Source organism: Coptis chinensis, chromosome 1, assembly GCF_015680905.1.
Source record: "Coptis chinensis isolate HL-2020 chromosome 1, ASM1568090v1, whole genome shotgun sequence".
Classification (NCBI taxonomy): domain Eukaryota; kingdom Viridiplantae; phylum Streptophyta; class Magnoliopsida; order Ranunculales; family Ranunculaceae; genus Coptis; species Coptis chinensis.
This window is the reverse complement of record NC_141456.1, coordinates 70,522,104-70,548,617: the sequence shown is the minus strand read 5'-3', so window position 1 is coordinate 70,548,617 and position 26,514 is coordinate 70,522,104. Positions and strand designations below refer to the sequence as shown.

General features: G+C 35.2%; 1 long non-coding RNA gene and 1 pseudogene across 1 annotated transcript; one reads left to right on the top strand and one right to left on the bottom strand.

Annotated features, from left to right (window-relative positions):
• Positions 1 to 1,026: 1,026 nt before the first annotated feature.
• Positions 1,027 to 1,864, bottom strand: LOC147525092 (cation/H(+) antiporter 15 pseudogene; annotated as a pseudogene).
• Positions 1,865 to 18,027: 16,163 nt separating this feature from the next.
• Positions 18,028 to 18,661, top strand: LOC147525091 (uncharacterized). The gene is made up of 3 exons (XR_015221028.1): positions 18,028 to 18,130; positions 18,299 to 18,504; positions 18,585 to 18,661. It is a non-coding gene; the product is annotated as an uncharacterized LOC147525091 (long non-coding RNA).
• The last annotated feature ends 7,853 nt before the right edge of the window (positions 18,662 to 26,514 follow it).

Sequence of the window (26,514 nt, the reverse complement as noted above, 5' to 3'; positions counted from 1 at the left end):
TACTTGAGGAAGATGAATGAATGGTGTGGGTGGCTATTAGAGACAAAGACATTATCTTATACTCTTAGTTAAATGTAGCCAAGTACAGTGAGCCTTTGATTAGTGATGACTAATGACTACTTCTTATATAGTTTTACATGAATGTACCTATGCATTACATATTAACGAATTAGTAGCTTAGGAACCTTTAGGGGTGGGTCTTTTTTTTTTGGAGCAAGTCTTTGGTTTGAAAGTTTACCCCATGAAATAAACGAGGCCGGTCTCCTACAGTGCATCTTGGTGATAATGTTGTAGAAACTTAGAACAACAACAGTTTGGATACCAACTTTAGAGCAATGATAGTCAAAGAAAGATGTATACGTTTCTTTTTTTTTATAGGTGCATCCAAATGTTCCGTGTATGCTATTTACGCCAATCTGCCAACACGTACTCTTTATCATTTATACCTGTTATACTTCCTACTCAAATCCAATGTAAGTGGTCCCTTAGTGTTTATCACTATATATATGCCTTTGTATATACTCTACCACAAAGAGATTACCATTGCTAAAGGATAATCAAGTATTATTGAATCTATAGCATCGATATTCCCAATTGGCTTGATCCAGTTGGGCAAAAAGGTTACCAAAATCAAGTGGCAGAACGATGTTCAATCAACATATATGTAGAATTGTGGTGAACCCAGCCCTGTGAAGCTACATTTTGATGACGGTTCAACCATGGTTGCTGATCATGTTGCTGTTACTGTCTCATTGGGTGTTCTGAAAGCTAGAACTCAACAAGACTCAGGTATGTTTAATCCCCATCTTCCTATATTTAAGATTAAGGTGAGTTTGAGGTTTAATTGAACTATCTTTCCAAGATTTGTAATTTGAATTTTTTTGTCGTAAGGTAGTGAAGATCTTCTTTTAATTCTATGCTATCTACTCTACTTTGGTTGATTACCGTTCATTTTAAACATTTCAATCTACTGTGTGTTGTCCAAAATAAGATAGCAACCCTCTCTGGTATATCTAATTAATATTGTTAGTGAAAAAAATTTAGAGAGGAGTGTACTTTCTGGTCCCTTCCAATGTTAAGAACAATCATTATGATCGGAACTTCAGTGTTCATGAGGAGTCCAAGAGCAATTCCTTCATGAAATGGCATTTGGTAGTAAAGTGCAAGGAGTAGAGTGACACCCACCATGGCAGCACAAGCCATTATTCCTACATGATTACCTTTCTGATGTATCGTTCATATATCTGTTCTTAACCCACTTATAGCAAAGAAAACTGGGAGAAGCAATCCAGATACAAAGTCCTCAAAGATAGAATGTGTGCCAATAACATCAATAATGAAGCCACATATCATAATTCCAGTGAGTATAAGGCTTACATAGACCTCATTGAAATTCCCTCCCTCTGGCATCCTTTTAATGATCCAACTAATTGTAGGTCTAATGACAAATATGCATAGTAAAACAAAAGAAACACCTGATCCAAGTACACCAAAAGTAGCCATACTTGGCGTATTCTTCTCATCTAAAGAAACACCTTATCCAAGCACACATATCATTAACAAGAGCAGAAGCCATGGCTACTCTTCCAAGCAATGTGTTCAGTAATTTAAGCTCAGCAAGTATTCAAGCTAGTACTGGGAATGTTGTGACTGAGACTGCAACACCCATGATGAGAAGGTATCTTGTATGGTTTTTATTTTCCGCATCCGCCATGAATGAGGCAGCAACCATTCCTATCAAGAATGGGACAAACATACCAAAATGAGCAATAACAACAGCCTTTTTACCTATGCGCTTGATCACTACAAGCTCCAGCTCCACCTCGACTATGAACAAAAAGTATTGTAATCCAAGATTTTCCATTTTCTCGAGCACCATTACACTCTTCAAAGGGAACCAACTGCTTTTAAACCAAGTAAAATTTCCCACCACAGAAGGATCCAATACAATACCACCCTGAAAATATGTTATTATCAGGTTAATGCAAAGAAAAGTAGTAAATTCAAGAAGGGCATATTTTTCAAATGAGTAATAGCTAAATCTATTTGAACTATAAATTTGGATTGCTACCAGATGAACTCAAGAAATTTAGTTTGACAAAAACAAACTCTAAATCTAAATCACGAAGGCATCTGGTGGCAGTACATACATTTTCACATTCTATTTTAGTTTCTTTTATGCTTATTCCAAACGGAAGAAAAGGAAATGCATAGCACATCCAATATTCCAATATATTGGACACCACCCTTAAGGAGAAAGCTAAAAACTTGAACTACATGCATGTTTGCAAATCATTAAACAATCGGGCACAAGAGGGGAGTTATATGGTATTTAACGAACATATGATGAAGTTTTAACTACTATAATATGTAAATAATGCCATCATCAAAAAATGGAATTTATATGGTAATTGTATTCCTATCATTTTGGAATTACTTAAATTTTGGAATCCACCCAGTTTCATTGTCAACATAATCTCAGGTGAAATACTTCTCCTACAAAATAGGCCTGCCATCAACAGCCGGTAACGGACATACATTAATTATAATTAAGTACATATTATGGTATCCTCTACTAATCCCTAACATATAAATTAGCAGACATATGCACATTATATCAACGAAATCTCTACTTCTCTTTTGAAAGTGAACTTCTTTGCTTTTGACTACAGATTTCGAGAGTGGGTGCAAGTTACTTTTTGAACCTTACTTTTTAATTTCAAGTTTTACATCCTAACTGTTAGGAATTTCTCTCGGTGAAAAGCAGGGTGTTCATAGTTTTCCTACTCATTCTGTTAATTTCAACATCACTTTTAATTGCTTCTTCATTTGATTTGCAGGATGGAATACAGTAATGTAATTATCACCATCTGTTTCAAGAAGATAGTCCGCAAACTATTGAAAAAGTTCTTCCTTACTTTTCCAGTGTTGTGTCAACAAAAAAATCTAAACTCTTCTTCTCTCTTTTAATACAATCTATGTGTCTTGCAGATCATGGAATCGCCATTGTCAATTTACACCATTTCTTTCAAAACCTTACTACATCAATATGCTGAAGCATTTTAACATGTGAACTGGTTCGTATGGATACACCCAAACTGACGATCTATATGAGGCATGGGTAGAACTTGATATCTCCAGAATAAAAAAGAATATAATATTTTTGGAAAAACATTCGCAAGACAAAAAAATAGTCAGAGCATGATGCTACAAAGAAAGCAATTAGTTTTTAACAAGAAGACTATGGATGTGAAATAGTCGACTTCAACTACGAGGACAAAAAACAATATTGTGTGCGCTACTGAAGAATAGAATATGCCTTTGATAAACTACTTGAAAAACATGAAGCTATTTAGGAAAATTATCAGAAACTCATCGAAGAAAATAAACTTCTGAAAGAGCATCTTACAACTGAGAAGACAAATAATGCTGAAAGTGATAGTGAATATCATAGCCAATACGACGACCCATAAGAAAATTAAGATGTCCTTGAGTTGCTTTTATCTCTTCACACAATCTAACTTACTTTTATATCCCATTTTGTTTTATGATTTGATTTATCTTATGATTGGTTATAAATAATCACTATGGAAAAAAAAATTACCTTTTTAATTTACGATTTATAAGGGATATATAAGGGGTATCTTTTTAATTTGAACGTAACCAACCATTAGTAGTTAATGTTTTCCGTCAGAAATATTACATAAATTCCTACTACCGCATTCTTTGTATTTGTGGCTTACATTTTTTCCATGGGGAGTCATATTAAGAATCTTTTGGTGTTGTTCCGATCTTCTGGGGAGCCTTATTATTCCAGTCTTGACTACTTAGGTACGACAACTTAAATGAAATTTAATTTTTTTCGTACAAGTTATGACCGATTCCTAGGCTTAATTGATTGAATATGATTCTAAATTGAGAGACATACACCTCCAAAACCTTCTTTTGGACATTGGATCATAATATTTACATGCCTTTAAAACATAATAAGTACATCATAACCAATCATGCCTACCTAGTCACTACCATGAAAGAAAATGAGTGATTTGTGGGTAAAGGTGACCATTGGACTCCTCGCTTTTCATATATATTGATTTCTCTATGGAGTTATTTCTTTGTAAATTTTGTTCTTGTACTCAATTTTCAGCAATAATAAGTGGGTTCAAATATGGTTGACAAGGCAACTTCAACATTTAATTGAATATGTTTTCTACGTAACAGGTCAAGGGCAATACGGCCAACACTATTTGGAACCCACACATGGAGCATCTATCCTTAATAAACGTTGGTATTTTCTTTTCAATCAGTCTTTGCTATAAATAGTTGCCTTCCTGTGGATTTTATGTCTCAAAATTGAATTTGTTTGAAGATGAAGGTTGTTTGTTTGGGTGCCAATAGACCAAGATTGCATAAATTCATGCCGAGAAAGTGGAATTGCTTTATGTGGAGTTGTGTCATGTGAAGGCCTTACTTGATTCCAATGTTGAATTAAAGTCCAATGAGAGCAATGAATTGATGAAAGAGCTGAACACTGAGGTGAAATTCTAAGAAAGCTAAAGCAGCCGAAACAAGGACCACAAAAGTACCTATACAATTTCCTTAAAAAATTGCACAACATAATTGTCACTGCTTCAACAATTGAGCATCGCTATATTTACCAATGGTGTTTCATGTCTTATTTTCTACTTTGGGAAAGAATAAAATGGCACCTATTTCATAGGTGCGGTTAAAAACAAAAACCCGTGGAATAAACTAACAGACACGTAATTTTATATTTGTGTTTCCTGATAAGAGGTAATATCATTTTTATTGGCTAACAAGAAGACAAAACAAATGCACAAAAAACGGGCCCAAATCAAATTTAATAACTCAAACTAATGGGCTTTGACATTTTATTTACTGCTCTAAGTGATATCATACTTGCTTTTAGAAATTAAAAAATAAAATCAAAATGGTAAACCCATAATTTATAGAGGACTTTGGTCTTTTAAATAAAAAACCAATAGATATATTATTTATTCAAGTGGACTTGGGGCTTTTGAATAATTAGGTATCAATGTATTATTTATTCAAGTGGACTTTGGGATTTTGTATCATTAGCTATCAATGATGGTCATGCTAAAAAGTTAGATGAGAAGAAAGATGGGAGAAAACCGAGAGATATTGACAAGAAAGATAATTACTTATGCATTGTCGTATTTGCCTTTGTCTTAAAATTGAGTTACTTAAACATTGTATTTTAGGTAGTGTAAAATCTAAAGGGTAAAACTAGAAATAAAAATCGGCGACGTAGCAATTTGACTTTAGTTGGACTTTCCAAATGATTATTTTGCCCTTACATTGTATATGTTATTATGTTTTTCCATTTTAGTCATGATTGTAATAATCAAAAGGTAATAGGGTATAAGGGGAAAATGGTACTGTAGGTGGAGTCGTTTCTTTTATAGTAGTTAGAAACTCCAAAAGAAAGAAAAAGATAATAGAAATTTGCAATAGGGATAAAAGTGTAATTGACCTGAGTGAGTTGTCACCACAAGAAATGGGGCTCAGCCCCTTGGTTTTAATCCGGTTGAGTATAAACCCCTTCTTATCGGCTCATACCACATAACCTCCCTATTTATCGGCCCATACCACATAACCTCCCTATTTTTCAATAACAGGGCAAATCCAGTCTGATTTTCATTTCCTCTTTTTTTTTATTACCCGTTTTACCCTTTTTACAGATTCATCATAATTTCGACCAAAAAGAACTCTGAATCATCTGCTTGGATAACATGATTTGACCTCCTTTGTTTATCAATTGATGAAAGAAGGTTCAACGCTAAAGTGACTCACCTCTTTTCCAACTTCTTTGCAATTTTTATTTTGACCATGAAAATTTAAAAGTTAAATTGCTGAAAATATTGTTTCGTTGGTGATATTGACTATGTAAAAATACATTTACATATGTTCATCAATTTGATTTTGTTGTTTTCTGCCCTCTTTTCCATCTTCTTTGCGATTTTTATTTTGACCATGAAAATTTAAAAGTTAAATTGTTGAAAATATTGTTTCATTGGTGATATTGACTATGTAAAAATACATTTACATATGTTCATCAATTTGATTTTGTTATTTTTTGCAAATACAGACATGGATGGGACTGCTCTTTTTGCTATTATGTACGAGAAGCAAATTATGAGTGTTCGTGTCGGGACTAAGGGCATGATTGCTGATTTGAAGCGTACGATTTCTGAAAAGTTGCCAGACCTTACTCCATTGTCTATAGAATTGTCTTTTGTAAGGGATTCAAAGCGTATTATGCTAGATACTAACTCGGGCTTCAATCCCTTGTTTCCTTCAATTTGGTTAAAGGTTTTGATACATTCTTGATAACAGCATCGTCAAGAGGATTTTTTGCTTTGTGTGACGCTGGTTCTAGTTCCAAAGTCTCTCTTCAGGTTTCTTCTTGTACTTCTAGTTCTTCTATGTCTTCTGCTACATATGATGAAAAATATGTTAATGTCGCTTCTTTGCCTATTTTGACTGGTGTGGGACAGAGATTTTATGGTGGTGCTGCTAATTTTTGTGTTGAGCTTTTACGTCATTGTCTTGTTAATCATTACAGAGTTCTTATTAAGAAGAATGAACCTGATAAAGTCACGGTTGAGTGTTATTTGAAGACTGAAACTGGGTGTCTATGGAGAGTTCACGCATCCAAGAAGTATAAGATGTTGAAGACAATGGAAGCAAAACACATATGCGGAGCTGCATTCGCTGACGTTAACAATCCCCTAATGAATAGTAAACTTGTAAAGAGTATTGTTTTAGATATGATGAGAGACAAGCCTTTGATTAAGCCAAGTGAAATCACTGACCATTTTCTAAAGATATATGGTGTGAACTTGAATTATTACTTTGCGCATACCGGCATAGATCTTGCATTGAAGGAGATACATGGGGACCATGCTTTATCTTATCATCAGTTACATTGGTATGTTGGAAAGCTGAAAGAAACCAATCCAGGGAGTCATGTTGTTTTGGAAAAGGAATCAACAATAGGAAAGTTCAAGAGATTATTTGTTGCATTTGGTGCTTGTATTCACAGCTTTAACTTTTGTCGTCCTATGCTTTGTTTGGATGGAACTTTCGTGAAAACAAAATACAAGGGGTGTGTCTTGTGAGCTACTACCAAAAATGCAAATGGGGGTATGTTTTTTTAAGTTTGTGAGTTTTCACATAGTAGTTCATAGTAGTTTGTAAAACTGAACAAGTGTGTGAACTAACATAAACTATGAAAATTTACATTCACATAGTAGTTTAGCCTATGAATTTTAATATTTACATAATAATTTAGCCTATGAAAATTTATTTTTACATATAAGAGTTAAGTTTTCATAATGAGTATGGTACACAAAACCAAATCAGTAATTGATGTTTATTTGTGTTCAAGGTATTTTTCCAATAGCTACGGCGGTTGTACTTTCTGAAACTGATGACAATTGGGATTGGTTCTTGGAGCAACTTAGGTTGGTGGTCTCCAAAGATCGTAGGCTAACTTTTATATCTGACAGAAACCATGGTCTACTCGTGGGTGTCTCTCGCATTTTTCCTGATTCCCATCATGGTTATTGTTTGTGGCACCTTAAAAATAACATTAATTCAGCTATGCCCAGCAACCATTGCTTCCACTTGCATACCCTGGATCTCTTTTCAGACCTTGCCTATGCTGGGACGCACCATGAGTTTGAGAAAGTGATAGCTGATTTTCGAGATGTTTGCGACAATCAAGAGAAAATATTTTTGTCCACCATAGGTTATGAGCATTGGTGTAATGCTTATTTTCAAGGAAATTGATATGGCGATATATGCTCCAATATTGCGGAAAGCTTCAACTCTTGGATCCTACTAGAATGCAAGGCCCAAAATTTCGATATCGGTTAATATATCGGTGTACTAAAAACCGATATATCGGATATCTCGGATATATCGGATATCTCGATTTTTTTGGTGACTAGTCCAAAGTTTCTAAAATATCGGATATCTCACCGATATATCTCGGATATCTCGCCGATATATCTCGGATATATCAGATATTTCGGAAATTTCAATATTAAGTTATTAACAATTGGTCAAAAAGTCAACTGATATATATATCGATTATCTCGGAAATATCGATTATATCGGCGATATAAACTTTCATATCGGAAATTCCGATATATCTCGGAAAAAAAGGGGTTCAATATTCGGTGGATTTATGTCGAAAATATCGATATCGGTGTACCAATTTACCGAGATATATCGGTGAGATATCGGATATCTCGGCGATATTTTGGGCCATGCTAGAATGCCACTTGCCTATCACTACAATGGTGGACAAGATCCATGGGAAAATTATAAAAATGATGTCTGATCGATGGGAGTTAGCTAGGAGCTAGACTACTATCTTATGTCCATCTATGGAAACTTTATTGGCTGAGAGAATCGAGGTGGGGAGAAGTTAGGTGGTTCTCAAGTCAAGGGAGGGTATTTTTGAGGTGAGTGCTACTCATACTCACTTGGTTGACTTGAATAGAAGGCACTGCTCTTGTAATTGGTGGAGAATCGAAGGATTCCCTTGTGCGCACGCACTGCGCTCTATTTTGGCTGATGGATTGAATGTGTATACCTACTGTTAGAACTTCTTCTATTCTCAGACATTCCGCGATAGTTATTCAAGAGCTATAATACCTGTGGAGAATAGTAAAATACCTGCTAAGATACCAAGTGTGCCTGATTTACTACCTTTGGATCTGAAAAAGAAGATGGGGAGACCAGACAAGAAACAGAACCACAGCACGGGTGCTACAAGAGGTAGGAAAAAGAACAAGGGCCCTTGCTATGGCCACTGCAACCCAAGAGTGGGCTCCACTCCTACAACATGCTCTGACCGGGTTCAATTATCTATTCTTTGATGTTGCTCGTATATGAAAAATAAGATGTCGATGAACTTGCTTTCTTTTTTCTGATGTTGGATTTTATAGTTTGATGTTGGATTTTATATGTTACGCTTTTTAGTTGGAGATTTTTAAAACAGCTAGTCAAAAGCATGGCCCAAAATATCGCCGAGATATCCGATATCTCACCGATATATCTCGGTAAATTGGTACACCGATATCGATATTTTCGACATATATCCACCGAATATTGAACCCCTTTTTTTCCGAGATATATCGGAATTTCCGATATGAAAGTTTATATCGCCGATATAATCGATATTTCCGAGATAATCGATATATATCAGTTGACTTTTTGACCAATTGTTAATAACTTAATATTGAAATTTCCGAAATATCCGATATATCCGAGATATATCGGCGAGATATCCGAGATATATCGGTGAGATATCCGATATTTTAGAAACTTTGGACTAGTCACCAAAAAAACCGAGATATCCGATATATCCGAGATATCCGATATATCTCGGTTTTTTAGTACACCGATATATTAACCGATATCGAAATTTTGGGCCTTGGTCAAAAGTGGTTTTATATTATTGTGTAAAGATAGTTTTAAATAGTAACTTTTGGGAATCAAATTAGCATGACACCTGACAGAATATATGTAAATATATTTTTACATAGTCATTACATATGTAAATATATATTTACATAGTAACTTGACCTATACAAACTTAAATATACAAAGTAACTTTTGGGATTGAAAAGTTCCGGACACCTGACCAAATATATGTAAATGTATTTTTACATAGTCATATATATGTAAAACTATATTTACATATATAGTCACTAAAGCTATGAAAACTTAAATTTACATAATACCTTTTGGGAATGAAATTAGCCTAATACCTGAATGAATATATGTAAATGTATTTTTACATAGTCATTATATATGTAAATCTATAGTTACATAGTCACTAAAGCTTTGCTATCCAATTTATTAGTAGATGTTTGAGCTAGTTTTGCTATCCAATTTAGGGATAGAGGATGAAATGGTGATCAGGTGTTTGGAGATTATGTGTTTGTGATGACAATAAATAGCTTCTTAATAACTACCATAATGAAGTATGTTATTAGGACAAAGAGTGATTTTCAAGTAACCTTAGATTCACAAATATAGATAATTATATTGGTGCTTAACCTGATAGAGAAAGGGACTCTGCACACATAATATTTCCTGAAAAGCTATAAACATTTCATCCATCATAATAAAATGTTTTGGCAAAGTAATCATACAAAAAAGTATAATCTAGCAAAGACTGAATATGCAGAACATGAATACTAAACAACTCCAAGACATTAACAGTAATAGTACATCATAATCGAACACTCCCGAGTTAGAATGGTTCCAATGTTTTGCCATAAATAAACACAACGTAATCAACTAGAAATATGGAAAATCAGCTCTTCATTTCTTGCATTCTTCTTTTGGATCCCATTTTTCTTGTTGGCTTGATACAATCTCATATGTCAGGTCAACCCTCAATTGTCTCGCGTCTTCTACCGTTATATCTTGCATAGCTTTTTCACATATTATAGCATTCACGAACATAATGACGAATAATCCACAATCTGAACTGAAAATGCCAAAAAAGAAGTTTCAAATAAGATATAAGAGATTAAAAAGACATTTAAGTTTGGGAAGTTAAGTTCATACGATGCTCCTTGTTGTGGGAATGCTCCAACTTTGATATCTTTCATCTAATCCACATCTGGCAACCTTAGCTCCTGACACTTACATCTAATAGATTCCACCACCGTCTCTTGCTATATTAAATTGAACAAAAAATTACCAAAACTATGTAAATGTATATATATATATATATATATATATATATATATATATATATATATATATATATATATATATATATTTACATAGCAACTACCAAAACTTAAATTTACATAGCACTTACCAAAACTTCAGCATCTTCTAACGGAATGTATTTCCTATTCTTGTAGTTTTTTTGCCTTAAATAGTCATATTGCGTCCATTCCCAATTCAAAGTATCAACATAAAGCAAAGTATAGTAATGACCGTCTTTGTACTTTCTCAATTTGGGACTATTTATGATGAAAAACAGATGGGCAACCTTGCTGTCCAACTGTTTTAGGACATCTCTGACATAGACCTCATGCCTTGTTTCTGTTGATCTCTTAAAGCCAACTACAATATATAAGAATACATCACTAAACAATAATGTTTTAACACTTTACACTTTTTACTATATATGCACTCTGAAATTTGCATAGTAAGAGTATTATGTGTTATAATTGTAACTTAAGAGTATTATGTGTTATAATTGTAACTGACTTCAATATAAAAACGCAAGTGTTGGGCAAAAAGTTGTATTACTATGCAAACTTAAAAATGCAGACTAAAACTACTACGCAAATATAATAATGCAGAGTGACTACATCTTCAAAGATTTTATAAATTTAGTCTGTAAATATAAGAATACAGACTAACCACATACTACACATTCAACTTCAAGACTAAAACTACTATGCAAATATAAGAATGTAGAGTAACCACAAACTACATCTTCAGAGATTTTGTGAATTTAGTCTGCAAATATAAGAATATTGCAGACTAACCAAAGACTACACATTCAACTTCATCAAGACTAAAACTACTATGCAAATATAAGAATGTAGAGTAACCACCGACTACATCTTCAGAGATTTTGTGAATTTAGTTTACAAATATAAGAATGCAGACTAACCACAGACTATACATTCAACTTCAGTAATTAAATTACATGAAAGATGCTTACTTATGCAAATAATGAGAAATATAGACACTTTGGTGGAGAACATCCAATTAGCTTCACCACTTCCTTGGGGAGGTGGAAGAACACGTACCAATCAATAATCTACCATAAACAGTAAGAGAAATATGTAAATTGCAAGTTTTTTCATTTTAAAAGATTTGAGTAATCAAAAGATTTACCTTATCACTGATGAAGAAGTTCAACATCATGTTGCAAGTTTTTTCATTTTAAAAGATTTGAGTAATCAAAAGATTTACCTTATCACTGATGAAGAAGTTCAACATCATGTGGTTCAATTGTTCCCCCTGTATTTTCAAATGCACTTGAATGTCCATCCACGTAATTGTACTGCAACATACACGATCAAAAAATTTAGTGCAACTACATAGATGATAAGAAAACAGAAAAACTTACATATACTTCGGAAAAATAAATTTTACTTTTGGTTTGCCTTTTTGAAAAAGCTTTCCACCAATGACATCTTCTCTTTATCAAGTAGCCTCCACAACTTGTTTGAATGTGGTTTTGACATAAGTTTTCCCCCGCGTGGTGGTGGAGTCTCGAAATCATCTGCATCAATCACCGGTTCAGCAACTTTAGTCTTTCTTTTTTGCTTCTTAATATCTCCGAACTCATATATCGTTGATGTTTTCTTCATCATTTCCCTTTCCTTAACTTTCTTAAACATCGAGTTAGGTTCTCCCTCACCTTTTTTCCTCCTCTTCATCTGATTTTGTGTCTCCGCTTTCCTCCTCTCCATTTAATTTTGTCTTCTCGTTTTCCTCCTCTCCATCCAACTTGTTCTCTTCCTCTCCATCTGCATCTCCTTTCTCCTCCTCTTCACTTGTTTATTCTTGCTCCTCCTCTCCATCTGATACTTTTTTCTCCTCCTCCTCTCCATCTGACTCTTTTTTATCCTCCTCCTCTCCATCTGACTTGGACTCTTCCTCTTCATCTACCTCTCCTTTCTCATCCACTTCACTTGTCTCTCCTTTCTCCTCCTCATCATCTGCCTCTCCACTTTCCTCCTCTTCATCTGACTCGTAATCTCCACTTTCCTCCTCTTCGTCTAACTTTGCTTGTTATTTGTTTTCAGCTATGTCCTTCTTCACATCCAACTGCTCGATCTTTAGCAGTTTTTTCAAGTGAGTGTTTTTAGCCTTCAACTGATCATTCTCTTTTTGAAGTCTTCATTCTCTTTTCTCAAGCAATCCAGTTCACTTGGAGTAGAAACATGGCTTAGTAATCTTGTTTCTTCCTCGCTCAGTTTCAAATTTATGATCACACTCCCCGTTTAAACATTTTCCAGTCAAAATCCTTAGTCATCTTCTCATTCAGTTTTTTGATGGACCACCTTGCTATTCTTGGGAAGGAGTGCGCATTTACAGACTCACATATAACAACATGCTCACATAGAAAATACTGCACATCACATGCAAATTTAAGATTGCAGAGTAAAACTACTATGAAAATTTCAGATTGCAGAGTAAAATTTAAGATTACAAAGTAAAACTACAGTGAAAATGTAAGATTGCATAGCAAAACTGCTATGCAAATCTAAGATTGCAGAGTAAAACTACTATAAAAATGTAAGATTGTAGAGTATAACTACTATGCAAATCTAAGATTGCAGAGTAAAACTGCTATACAAATCTAAGATTGCAGAGTAAACCTACTATGAAAATTTAAGACTGCAGAGTAAAATTTAAGATTGTTGAGTAAAACCACTATGAAAATCTAAGATTGCAGAGTAAAACTGTTATATGGATCAGCCAATCTTTAATAATCGGGATGACCAATCATTTATACCGAAAGTGAAATAACTTACCAAGAGCTTCATAAAACATCCTGATATAGCGAATGGAGATTTATTATCCCATTTATGAACTTTGGTCATCAACTCTTTGTGGATAGATGTGGCCCATGCAACACTCCACATCGCATCAAAAGACTCCACATATGTTTGAAATGACCATCCAATTCCACTTGCTCCACTACTGATAAACATGGTCATAACCATGTATATGACTATTAGTCTAGCAACGTCTTCAACAGATTCATTATCTTCTTTGTTGACAATTTTTTTCAATGTAGCTAATATAACCACAGTTGTTATTTTTGCTTCCTTTTTCCAGGTGCTTTGCATAAACAGTGAGGCTTCAATAACATTCTACCTAAGTGTTCTCGACTGGAATGCCACTATCTTTCCCAGCACTGGAAGGCCAAAAGTAACAGCTACATCTTCTGGAGTCAGCTCCACCCACTTACTTTTTCCAAATTTGAATTTTCACCTTTTCTTCGAGTAGGCCTGTAAGACTTTGATTATGCAGTGGTTGTGCTTCTCTAACATTGTCTTAATTATTGTACTATCGTGAAACACCATAAAAAACTTTCCAAATGGTGTTTCTTTCAGCTTCGCAATATGGTCATCTCTAAGAGTTTCCTTAAAATCTTGCACAAGACCCAGCAGAGCTACTGCAGAAGATCTAAATGTCTTGTACAACTTCTTCTTGTTTACATTTTGTTATAATGAAATAAAACCAATTAATAACGAAAATCATCTATGCAAATTTTAAAATGCATAAATATATTACTACGCAAATTTAAGAATGCAAAGTAAAAATACTATGAAACGTTAAGATTATAGAGTAAAAGTACTATGAAAATTTAAGAATACATAGTAAATTTTAAGAATGCAGAGTAAAAGTACTATGTAAATTTACCAGATCTGTTACTTTTATCGACTTTGTTTCACTTCCAACATTCTTCTTTCTTTCTTTCTTTGTTAGAAGCTAAACATTGCTTCCTTTTTCTACTACTTTTAGCTTTCTCTCCTTCGACCATTTTATCAATTTCATTTTACAGTGGTGTCGGGAAATAAAGAGAGAGTAAAGAGAGTTTATGGTGGTGTCGGGAAATAGAGAGAGAGTAACGAGAGGTAAGGGTTTATGGTGTGGGGAAAAAAATTTAAATGTGAAAAAGATGAAAGAGAGGCTAGGGTTGTTTACGGTGTTGTTGGGATAGTTTTCGGAGGTATTTTTGCCAGTTTATTTTGTTTTAGAAAAGATAGGTGTTTTGTTAGTTTGTTCGCATACGGGGAGGTTTTATGTAACCATTTTTTGGTGAGGAAGATTAAACCCAAAATCTGGTTGTCACCATCACCAACTTTAATAAATTGTGTGAAGCACGTGCATCAATACTTCATATATTTAGTATAATAATTCATAGTTGTTGCTGTAAATAAACATAGAGCTGCTGAACGATATTTATTGACGGGAGAAAATGCATCATTTAAGCATGTTTTTTATGTTGTTGTTATTTATACTGGAACAGGAAATCCTTTGTTTCATAATTGCCAATTTTGTTTGCTCGAGTAATAGGGACACTTCCCACCATTAGTCCTCCGATATGTTCAATAACTTTAGAATGTAGTGAATCGTTTGACTGTTATTGCATCTAGCATGAGTACTACTATATATAAGTTATACTACATCTTTTACAAATAGTAGCTTAGAATTTTAATTTATTCCAATTTAGATGTTGGTATGTATATTAGTTGTAAGTGTGGGCTTACTACCATAAGTTATACTACATCTTCAATCCCTACCTATAAATTGGTTCCCAATCTCACATGATTTAGTTATAGATTGTTGGAATGCTTTTAATTCAAGATAGTTAATATGCTTTTGTTTATATTAATGGTTTTTCATTTTCAAAAAATAAGATGACTGATATGAAAGAGGACTAAATTAATCAAGCAAGTAATGATATGCTTAGGGGTAATATGGCTTACTTTTCATCCTCTAACATATTGTAAATAAATGTAAAATGATTGTTGGACCTTTTTCTTATAACAAGGTCATTGAAATTGGGGTTAATGATACCCACCTCTACTACAAGTTTGAGGGATCAGTTATTGTGATAAATGAGGTTTGTGGTTCTTCCCCGTCTATTAGATTAAAAACCATGATACCATGTGGCTACATCTTTATTATCTCTTTGTAATTAGACATTGAAGTGCTACTAGGATCTGATTGCCAATTAAAAAAAAATGGATGTGAGTAATTGGCAAGCAGATCCTCAAGGTGGTCATAGTATCTTATATGGCAATAAGGGGTTGTTCTGCCACTGCTATTAGTCAATTATTGGGCGTACTCACCACGGACACTGCATCTTGGGGCAGCACACATTGCAGTGAGATACCTCAAGGGTTCCTGATTATAGTATTGTACATGGCAAAAAGGTACACTTCTCAGTAGAAGTTTATAGTAGGTGATTAGGCAGATTCTTCATCGATAGAGCATCTACATTGGGGTACTGTGCATGTGTGATGGAAAGTCCTTTTTGCCTAGGTATCTTGAATCACTTTAAGCACACATACGAGCTTATTCACTTTATATTGATTATGTACAAGGCTAGACTTTTGGATCAATTTAATCCCATAGATGTATGTTGTATATATGTAATCATTTGATTATGCTTATACTCCTTTCCACTAGAATGTGATGTGCTTCTGTCGATTATTATTATCAGACAATACTATTTTTGTATTATTTTGGATGACGTTTAATTATTTTCTGTATGCAGTGTTATGACTCCGTAAAATAGTAAGGAAACTGTCTTCTCCTTGGCCTAGCATTGTAACACGTTATAATCCGTGTGATATATAGGTATTTTCATTGACCCTGATGTATGGGATATTCTTTTGTGAAGAAAGAAGAAATAAACAAAATTAGTATTTGTAGTGTATTTGAAAGTAGTGAACTGTTGAAATAGTTTGACTATTAACTTTTAATTGAAAAAGGATCCATATCCATGTCTGCACTTTCTTTGAATGGATTAATGGCTACATTGTTTAGTAAACCGTACCCAATCAAACTATTATGAGTGTTATGTAGAAAAGACAATATGCAAGAATAGTTAGGTGTACATAATGATCTTTGTTTTGTTACCGGGTACAATTCTCAAGATCAATTATTTTCTGTGATGTGAATCACGGTTTGACAGTTGAAGAGAAGAATTATTTTGTGCATACGGGAAAGACTTGATAGCAGTTGGATATTATTAGGATAATAACAATTAAATTGTAGTATACGGGTAATAAGCCTCCAAGTAGCTTATTCATATTTATCGTATTGGTAGGCATATAGTACATAATGTAGTACGTCTCTATTTTTCTTGGAGCCTCCCTCTAGGTGAGCTCTATTCGACTATTGTACTCTTTTGAAATTGAAATTGAATTTTTATATGTCTATCGCCTTACAATTGTAATGGCTATTATTCTTCCAAAATCTTTCTGTATGGACTTGAGCAGCAGGACGGTAACATCCCCTCAAGGTCATTGGCAAGGCAATGTCAGATCAAATTTCCAACAGGGGCCCGGGATTAGTTGAGGTGCGCATAAGCTGGCTCGGACAACTGGTTAAAAAAAAAAACAAGGTAGTAACATCCTACCAAATTTCATTCATGTTCAGATAAAAATAGCATAATAGTGTACCATTTGGAGCAACCTCAGTCAATGTAATTATGCACTTGACATGTATTTTAGTTTATGAAAGAAGCGTGTAATTTATTATGTAAACCCGAGATTTTTTCATTTGAATTTTGTTGTCATTAGAAGATAATGGAGATTTCTCTTTGAGAGATACACAAAAAAATTGATCAATTTCTTTATACTATTTGTCCCTAGGTTGTGACTGGCATACATGAATTCCACCTACAACTCATTTACTCATTCCCCTTCTTAGCCATGCACGTACAATTGGTTTTTAATAATCTCTTTCAACAATATATCATTTGGAATATTATCTATGTTTTTTAATGTTTAATATAATATCCATTTCTACTTAATCATAAAATAATAATAATAATCCGTGAGCGGAGCGAACATTTTGGGAGAAGGGGAGGGTTATTATCGGACAAAAAGTCCTTTTCGTTGGTTTCTGCAGGATTTTCCATCTCTTCCCATTCTATCAAGTTTGAATTCCAAAAATAAGATCCTCTTTTCCTCTCCCTCTCCGGACACTCTTAAATCTCCATCCTCCTTCTCCATCTCCACTCCTCCATCTTTCTTTCCCATCTACTCCCCCATGATTCTAGCCATTAAATAAAAATAATAATAATAAACAAAAAAAAAGAATATGCAAAAATCTACTACTAATAGCTTTCATAAAATTGTTTTACAAAAAAAGAGTTTCCTATCTTTTTGGATTTTGGAAGTTAAAATCAGTAGTTTCTATGGGCTGGGCTTAGGGACTATGGGCCGTTATGACCCTTAGCTATATAAGGACCATAGTCCCCCAAAAAAATTGAATTTCGAAGCTTCTTTTCTGTCTCTTTATGCAGCAGACCTGAAGTGCCATTCATCTAAATTTGCAGGTAATCATCTCTCTGTTTCTTTATTCAATTTGTATTTGTTTGGTTTTTCTAGAAAAAAAAAGTTATGTTTGATCACTAGTTCGCCTTTCACTGGATTATATCCTAAGAAATCCCCAATTTTGTTTTCATTAATTAATATATCAACTTATGTAACAATCTCTCTAACAGATATCTGGATTAGGTACGTCACCCTATGGAGTTGGACAGTTGTGATTGTTTATCCATGGCATTTACACGAAATTTCATCATCACTTTCATTGTAATTACTATCATCTCCATCCTCATTCGCATCGTTTATGTTATAAGCCAAAGCAGCAAACCTTTAAAGAGATTAGCTAATGAACCTATGAGCACCCTCATTGTTTTAGGATCAGGTAAGCCCATGGTCTTTGATAATCGTCATCATTACTATTTTTTATCACCAAAGTTTTCTGATAAATTGATAATGATGTAGGGGGTCACACAGCTGAGGTGCTTAATGTCTTATCGGAACTTCAGAAAGACAGATTTGTGCCAAGAATTTATGTAGCAATTAACAATATGAGTTTCAAAAGCTCGGGCATTGGAGAAAATTGGTTGGCCGGTAATTTCAGTTGTGCCTTCTTGATTTTCTACATTTGCAAACCATTGGTGAAGTTACTTTTTGTAGGATTTTATCGATATCTCATGCATGATTCCTATGATATATACAATTACGTTATACCACATGCATAAAATAGCGCAGCGGAAACAGAAGATCGTACCTTGGTCACAGCTTTCAATTTGAAGTTCCAAGCTTTGATCTACAGGAGAAAATGTTCTTGGCACACTCAAGATCTTCTTCTTCTTAACTTTGCTGGAGTCAAGTTCCAACCACGAACGGGAAGCAACCTTTTTTTTTCACGAACCAAGAACCAAGAACTGACAATGGCTAGGGAGGATACCACCTATGGAATCTCCACAAATTACTGGCTTCTACTTTAGAAAATGTTGGAGGCTGCCATTAAAGGAGAGAGAGCTTTTCTTGTTGTTCGGATGATTAATATGTGAGAGGTGGGGGGTCTATTTATAGAGGTTCCCACCTCCTCAATATTGGATAGGATAGAGTCCTATACTCATCTAATATCAGATAGGATAGAGTTATATACTCATCTAATATCTGATAGGATAGAGTCCTATACTCATCTAATATCAGATAGGATAGAGTTATATACTCATCTAATATCTGATAGGATAGAGTCCTATACTCATCTAATATCTGATAGGATAGAATCCTATACTCATCTAATATCTGATAGGATAGAGTCCTATACTCATCTAATATCAGATAGGATAGAGTCCTATACTCAGTGGTTTATCCTTATCTTGGTGGGCGTCTATCCAACCTTATTTTCAACATCTCCCACTCGCCCACAACGGCGAAGAAGGTTTCTAAGAGAAGCATTTAAGTAGAATGCTTAGCCATTTGTGTGTCTCACACGGCAAATGGTTCGTGTGACCCTAGCACATGTATCATGATATCTGTGAAGTAGCAAGTCGCAATGAAAAGCACGACACAGTGATCTACCATGAAAGTGATCTTAAAGAAGATGAATCCGAAAACCTAATATCCGGAGAGTGTGTGTATACCCCAAGATCTGTTTGTTTCATCACTTTGACAAATAGCACTCATCCCTATGAGTCCACACCATAAAGTCAAAAACGTATCACATGATTCACAATTATCATCAATTGTCCCGCCGGTAGAAATCCCGTGATTGTGTGATAAACCTTCAGTTCTTTTACCCTTTGCACGCAAGTCATTGTCGTCAGAGTTCTACCAACTTCCCAGTATGCATCCAGTCAGCCTTTTAGTAAGAGCTTGTGGGGAGCAAACCAAAGTTACGAGTAGTCCTCTTATTTTCTTGACAAGGTCAAAAGTTCAAGGAGGGTACCATTCGATATGTTTTAAACAAAAAATATATCAATAGAGCTCACATAGCAAGAATTTTTTAGGGATATTTCTTTTCTTGCTCTCGTGGTCAACTATACACATGTTGTGTGAAAACATGTCATGGCAAGAGTATCTAATTTGTTTACTCAACAATAGATATCTGTATGTCCACTCATACCATGCAAGTGTTGTCATCCCTAATGACAATTCCAAGGATACTATGCTCCCACTTGGCAACAACCGTTTGTAGGTTTAGACAGAATCTTCCCTATGAAGCCTGTTTCTTCTTATCCAATTATAAGAAGGGGCATGACTCGAAGACTAGGTCCACCCTTCCTATAAGGTTTAGTGACTTGTCAAGCTAAACTCCCATCTGTTTAAAATGGAAGTGATTGTTCATGTGAGTGAACCCGATCAATCCTATTGACATACATATGAGATGATAAACGATTATAATGAGAATGCAATCGATCTGGAAAGAATGCACTTTTATTCATTAAACCATCAAAGTGTTCTTAACATAATCACATCCTCTTTAACCCAAGAATTTTTACATGTGCAAGGAAGAGTTCCTTTGGAATAGGTTTGGTCAGTGGATCCGCAACCATCTGATCAGTGGATATATGTTGTAGAACCACTTTCTTTTTCAGTATCATTTGTCGTACGTAGTGGTATTTTAACTCTATATGCTTGGTTCTTCCATGGTACTTTGGATCTTTAGCATATGCAAGAGCAGCCATGCTGTCAGTCTAGATGTGAACTGGTTCAGCAGCTCTTGAGAACACTGACAAGTGTTTGATGAATCGTCTGAGCCACACAGCCTCACCGTGGTGGCGATCAACATGCAATATACTTCCATATAGTTGAAAGTGCTATGGAAGTTTGCTTCTTGCTGCTCCAGGATATAGCACCTCCATTCATTATGTAGGTATATCCTGAAGTTGACTTCCTCTCACCAAGGTCTCCAGCCCAGTCGGCATCGGAGTACCCAATCAGCTTAAGATCTTTCCCTTGGTAGACAAGTGAGTAGTCCACGGTGCCTTTTAGATACCTCATTATCTTCTTGACAGCCTTCCAGTGTGCGACCCCAGGATTTGTTTGGAACCTTGATACTAACCCAACTGCATAGCAGATGTCTGGCCTTGTACACAACATTGCATACATAAGGCTTCCGACTGCGCTTGAGTATGGTACATTTTTCATAGCCTGAGTTTCAGTAGGATTCTTGGGAGACATTTTAAAACTCAAAGACTCTCCTAGACTTACTGGGAGATCCACTTGCTTACAATCAGTCATGTTGAATCTTTCCAAAACCTTCTTGATATATGTCTCCTAAGACAAAGATAACAAGCGTTTGGGCCGATCCCGAGTTATTTGAACTCCTAAGACATAACTAGCTTCACCCATGTCCTTCATTTCGAAATTTAATGACAACCACTCCTTAGTGGAATTTATCAATGCCTTATTGTTACCTGCTAACAAAATGTCATCCACATATAGAGATAGAATCACAAAACCATTTTTAGATGTCTTGACATATACGCAATGGTCCTCATTTACCATTTCAAATTTGTCTTGAAGCATTGCTTCATGGAATCTCAGATTCCACTGTCTAGAGGCCTGTTTTAAACCATATATGGATCTGTTCAGTTTACACACTTTGTGTTCCTGACCCTTGATTGAAAAACCGATTGGGTTGATCCATATAGATTTCCTCTTGTAATTCTCCATTGAGAAAAAGCAGTTTTGACATCCATCTGGTAAAGCTCTAAATCTAAATGGGCAACCATTGACAAAAGGAGACGTATGGAGGCAAATCTCACTACTGGTGAGAAGGTGTCCTCATAGTCTATTCCTTCTTTTTGGGTGTAACCTTTTGCAACAAGCCTAGCTTTGAATTTGTCTATGTTCCCTTCCGCATTTTTCTTGATCTTGAGAACCCACTTGTTCCCAATAGATCTCCTGTTTGGAGGTAGATCAACTAAGTCCCATACTTTGTTTTTCTTCATCGACTCCAATTCTTCCTTCATAGCTTCCATCCACTTACTTGTATTGGACCCAGAAATAGCCTCCTTGAACGTTTTAGGTTCATCAGATATTTCTGTAAGTGCATTGGCCATATTTATCTCCCCTTCAATCTCAAACCGACGTTTGGGGATATGGCCTCTAACACTCTTACGAGGTTGGGATTGATCAATCATTTGACCAATGCCATTGTTACTAGAATCAGGGTTGATGAAAGTTTCATCTTCGCCTTGTTCATCAGCAGTTATAAGGTTATCAACTTCGTAAAGTTGTATATCCTTATCAACCTCACCCCTCATTGGGTATTGATCCTCTAAGAATCTGACGTTACGTGCTTCTATTTCTGTGACATGCCCTTGAGTATCCTCCCCTAGGAAGACATACCCTTAGAAGTCTCAATTGTATCTTATAAAGATACACTTTTTTCCAGGAGCACTCAACTTTCCAAATTCTCGATTTTGAGAAGTGACAAAGGCCGCACACCCCCATGGTCTAAGGTAGTTCAAAACGGGTTGTCTACCAGTCCATAGTTCATAGGGTGTTTTGTCAACAGTTTTTGAAGGAACTAGGTTAAGTATGTGCAAAGCGTTAACAATGCATCACCCCAAAATGAGATAGGCAAGTTAGCCCGAGCCATCATAGATCTAACCATGTCCAAATAGGTTCTATTCTTTCTCTCGGAGACACCATTCTCGACGGGGTATAAGGAATAGTTAGTCTGTCTAGCTATACCCTTATTTTCACGAGAGTTCCTTAAACTCATCGTAAAGATATTCACGCCCTTGGTCGGTTCTTAAGGCCTTTATTGTCCTATCAAGTTGATTCTCAACTAATTTCTTGTACTTTTTAAAATAGTCCAAGGCGCCTGATTTGTGAGACATCAAGTACACGGTCCCATAACGTATAGTCATCCAATGAAGGTAATGAAATACAAAGCCCCATGCCTTGTCATTTACATTCATTGGTCCACGATATCCGAGTGAATAAGTTGTAAAGGATAAGTTGCCCTTTGGGCTTTCCCAAAAGGTTTCTTGGTGGCTTTTCCAAAGAAGACAACTTTCACAGTGTTTCCATTTTAACAGAGGTTAAGTTACCTAATAACCCTCCCCTTGCTAAGCGGTCTATCCTATTGTGTCCAATATGTCCTAGTCTAGCATGCCACAATTGGCAACCAACCATTTTAGACATAAAAACTTCAGTTTGTGCTAAGTGTAATGTCATAAAAGAATTCATTAAATAAGCATGACCTATCAAACCTTTATTTAAAGATATCTCAAGCGAAGTTAAGGGAAAAATTAAACACATAGGATTCTTGAAGTAATTTCAAAACTGATAAAAGATTTCTCCTAATTGAGGGTACAAAGAGTACTTCTTCAATAAGGATGGATCTCCCACTCGCAAAATCCAACCTACAAGTGCCTCGTGCCCAAAACATCAGCAACACTTTGGTTTCCCATGTGGACTCTCCGAGTTCCTTGTGGAAGTTTCCGGAAATCTTCAAATAGGGACCTATCCCTATTTATGTGGTGCAATCATTTCTGAATCTACAATCCAATATTGTGATGAATCAGACAAAATGACAAGATACTTATCACATTGATGATGCTTAAAGTAAAACTCACCTCAGGAGAAGGACATGCCCTAGCATAGTGTCCCATCTGATGACAACGGAAGCATTCAACACTAGTCATGTCTATCGACTTCCTAGGTTTCTTTTTCTGTGGGTTAGGCTTGGCCTTTTCCTTGCCTTTCCCTTTTCCACTTTTCTTGTTCCAAGGAGCCTTCCTCTTTTGGAGTTGACAACATTTGCTTCAGTTTGAACAACGGGCTTTTCATTGAGAAGCCTTTGTTCCTCAAGTCACATTTCCTTTGCACTGCAAAGTTTGTGATATCTTGTCGTCATCGTCAAGATAAGACGAAATTGTTCCCAAGTTTTAGGTAAAGACCTAATGACGGCTTGAATTTGTTGTTCATTTGACAGACCTCATCCCGCTTGGGCTAACTCAAAGAACCATGTTTCTCATCACCGTGCAATGTTGTGTCATAGAGGTATGGGGCACTTGATAAATTTGTCAAAGCTCATTTGTAGCCTCCTCACCGCAATGCGATGATCGTTCCCCCAAGGTCCGCTTTTACTGCTTCCCATAGCTCTTTTGCCGATCCAAGGCCATCATATCGCATCATGAAGTCATTCCTCATGGTGCCAAGTATGGCAATTCGGGCAACATTATCTTTGCTTGTATACTCATTGTACTTTTTAAGTACGCAGAATATAAGCGACTTGTGTTAATCCTTCAAATGGTAGGTTCGCTCTTCGTCTCGGTTATTACATCAATGACCTTCCTATCTCCGCTGCAATTAGCCTAACTTTCCTAGACCAAAGTTCGTAATTTTATCGCTTAACAAGTCCTTTTCGTAGCATCGTGAACGGGATTTTCCATCGGGTGCCATTCTATCAAGTTTGAATTCCAAAAATAAGATACTACGAATAAGAATCATCTCTTAAATTTAAATCTAAGTAATCCACATTTTCACATATGAGATGATCATGATAATCTACTAGCATGATTCTAGCCATTAAATAAAATCAATGCATTTGACTATCAATAACATAGAATATGCAAAAAATCTACTACTTAAATTTCCATTTCATAAAATTGTTTCTACAAAAAAAGAGTTTCCTATCTTTCAAAAAACAATGTATAACTAAACAGAGCTAGTCAACCATGAACATAGAAGCTTCCTGGGTGCCCAGGGGAGTCATCCTCATCCTCACAGTCACTATCAGCCATTCGAAAATTACTAGCCACTTCCTCTGTTTCCCCGTGAGGTGGGAAAATAAACCCTGATGACACATCATATGGATTTGGTTTCTTAGCATCGTCCCATAATCGATGTAGGAGAGATTTAAGTGGTCGAACCTCATTCCTATCTTGAATAGACTTGGGGCTCTTTGGTGTATATTCGGTGATGGTGGCTCGCTCTATCTTATCGATTTCAAGACAAGAGGATCAAAGTTCTCCTATATTGCTTTTGCATCATGCTTCTTGGAAGCCCGCCTCCCAAGATCCGGGTTCGCTTTTCCTACAAGTTTCGGTCTATGTGACTTAGGCATTGTGCCTTAGTTTTCATATGACCGTTGATAGAAAACAAACAATTTTATATTCATGCAATAGTAAAAATCCGATTCAAATAATTATTGCATGGTAAAAATAAACATCCTAATGTCAATTTTAATTGTGGAAAAATACATGTGAAAAAAATCCTAAAATTTATAGAGAAATAATCTCGAAATAAATTTCCATGTAAAAATTTCTAAGAAAAAATTTCCTAGAAAAAAATTTTCCACTAATTATTTCCCATAAATAATTTATTTTACAAAAAAAATTAAGCAATATCTAATTAATTTTAAACAACCTAATTATTTAAAAATTAATTAAAATATTTTGAAAAAAACGCATTTTTTTTCAAAAATTGTAGATCACAAGATCAAAACCGCAAACAAAAGCATGCAAACCATGGAAAACTGGCTCGATGCCAATGTAGGATTTTATCGATATCTCATGCATGATTCCTATGATATATACAATTACGTTATACCACATGCATAAAATAGCGCAATGAAAATGAAGATCGTACCTTGGTCACGACTTTCAATTTGAAGTTCCAAGCTTTGATCTACAGGAGAAAATGTTCTTGACACTCAAGATCTTCTTTTCTTAACTTTCTTTGAGTCAAGTTCCAACCACCTAACGGAAGCAACCTTTTTTTTTTTTCACGAACCAAGAACCAAGAACCCACAATGGCTAGGGAGGATACCACCTATGGAATCTCCACAAATTAATTCGGCTTCTACTTTAGAAAATGTTGGAGGTCGCCATTAAATTAGAGAGAGCTTTTCTTGTTGTTCGGATGATTAATATGTGAGAGGTGGGGGTCTATTTATGAGGTTCCCACCTCCTCAATATTGGATAGGATAGAGTCCTATACTCATCTAATATCGATAGGATAGAGTTATATACTCATCTAATATCCGATAGGATAGATAGTCCTATACTCATCTAATATCGATAGGATAGAGTTATATACTCATCTAATATCGATATAGAATCTATACTCATCTAATATCGATAGGATAGAATCATATACTCATCTAATATCCGATAGGATAGAATCCTATACTCATCTAATATCTGATAGGATAGAGTCCTATACTCATCTAATATCAGATAGGATAGAGTCCTATACTCAGTGGTTTATCCTTATCTTGGTGGGCGTCTATCCAACCTTATTTCCAACACTTTTCAAGTATAAATTTGTTCATTCCTGATTAAGTAATGCAAATGGAATTACCACAATATGATTAAATCTTCTTATCTGTTGTTTTCATCCTTTTAAGAGAATTTGGTTATAAAAAGAGCTCAATAGAAACCTAGAAAGCAAGAAT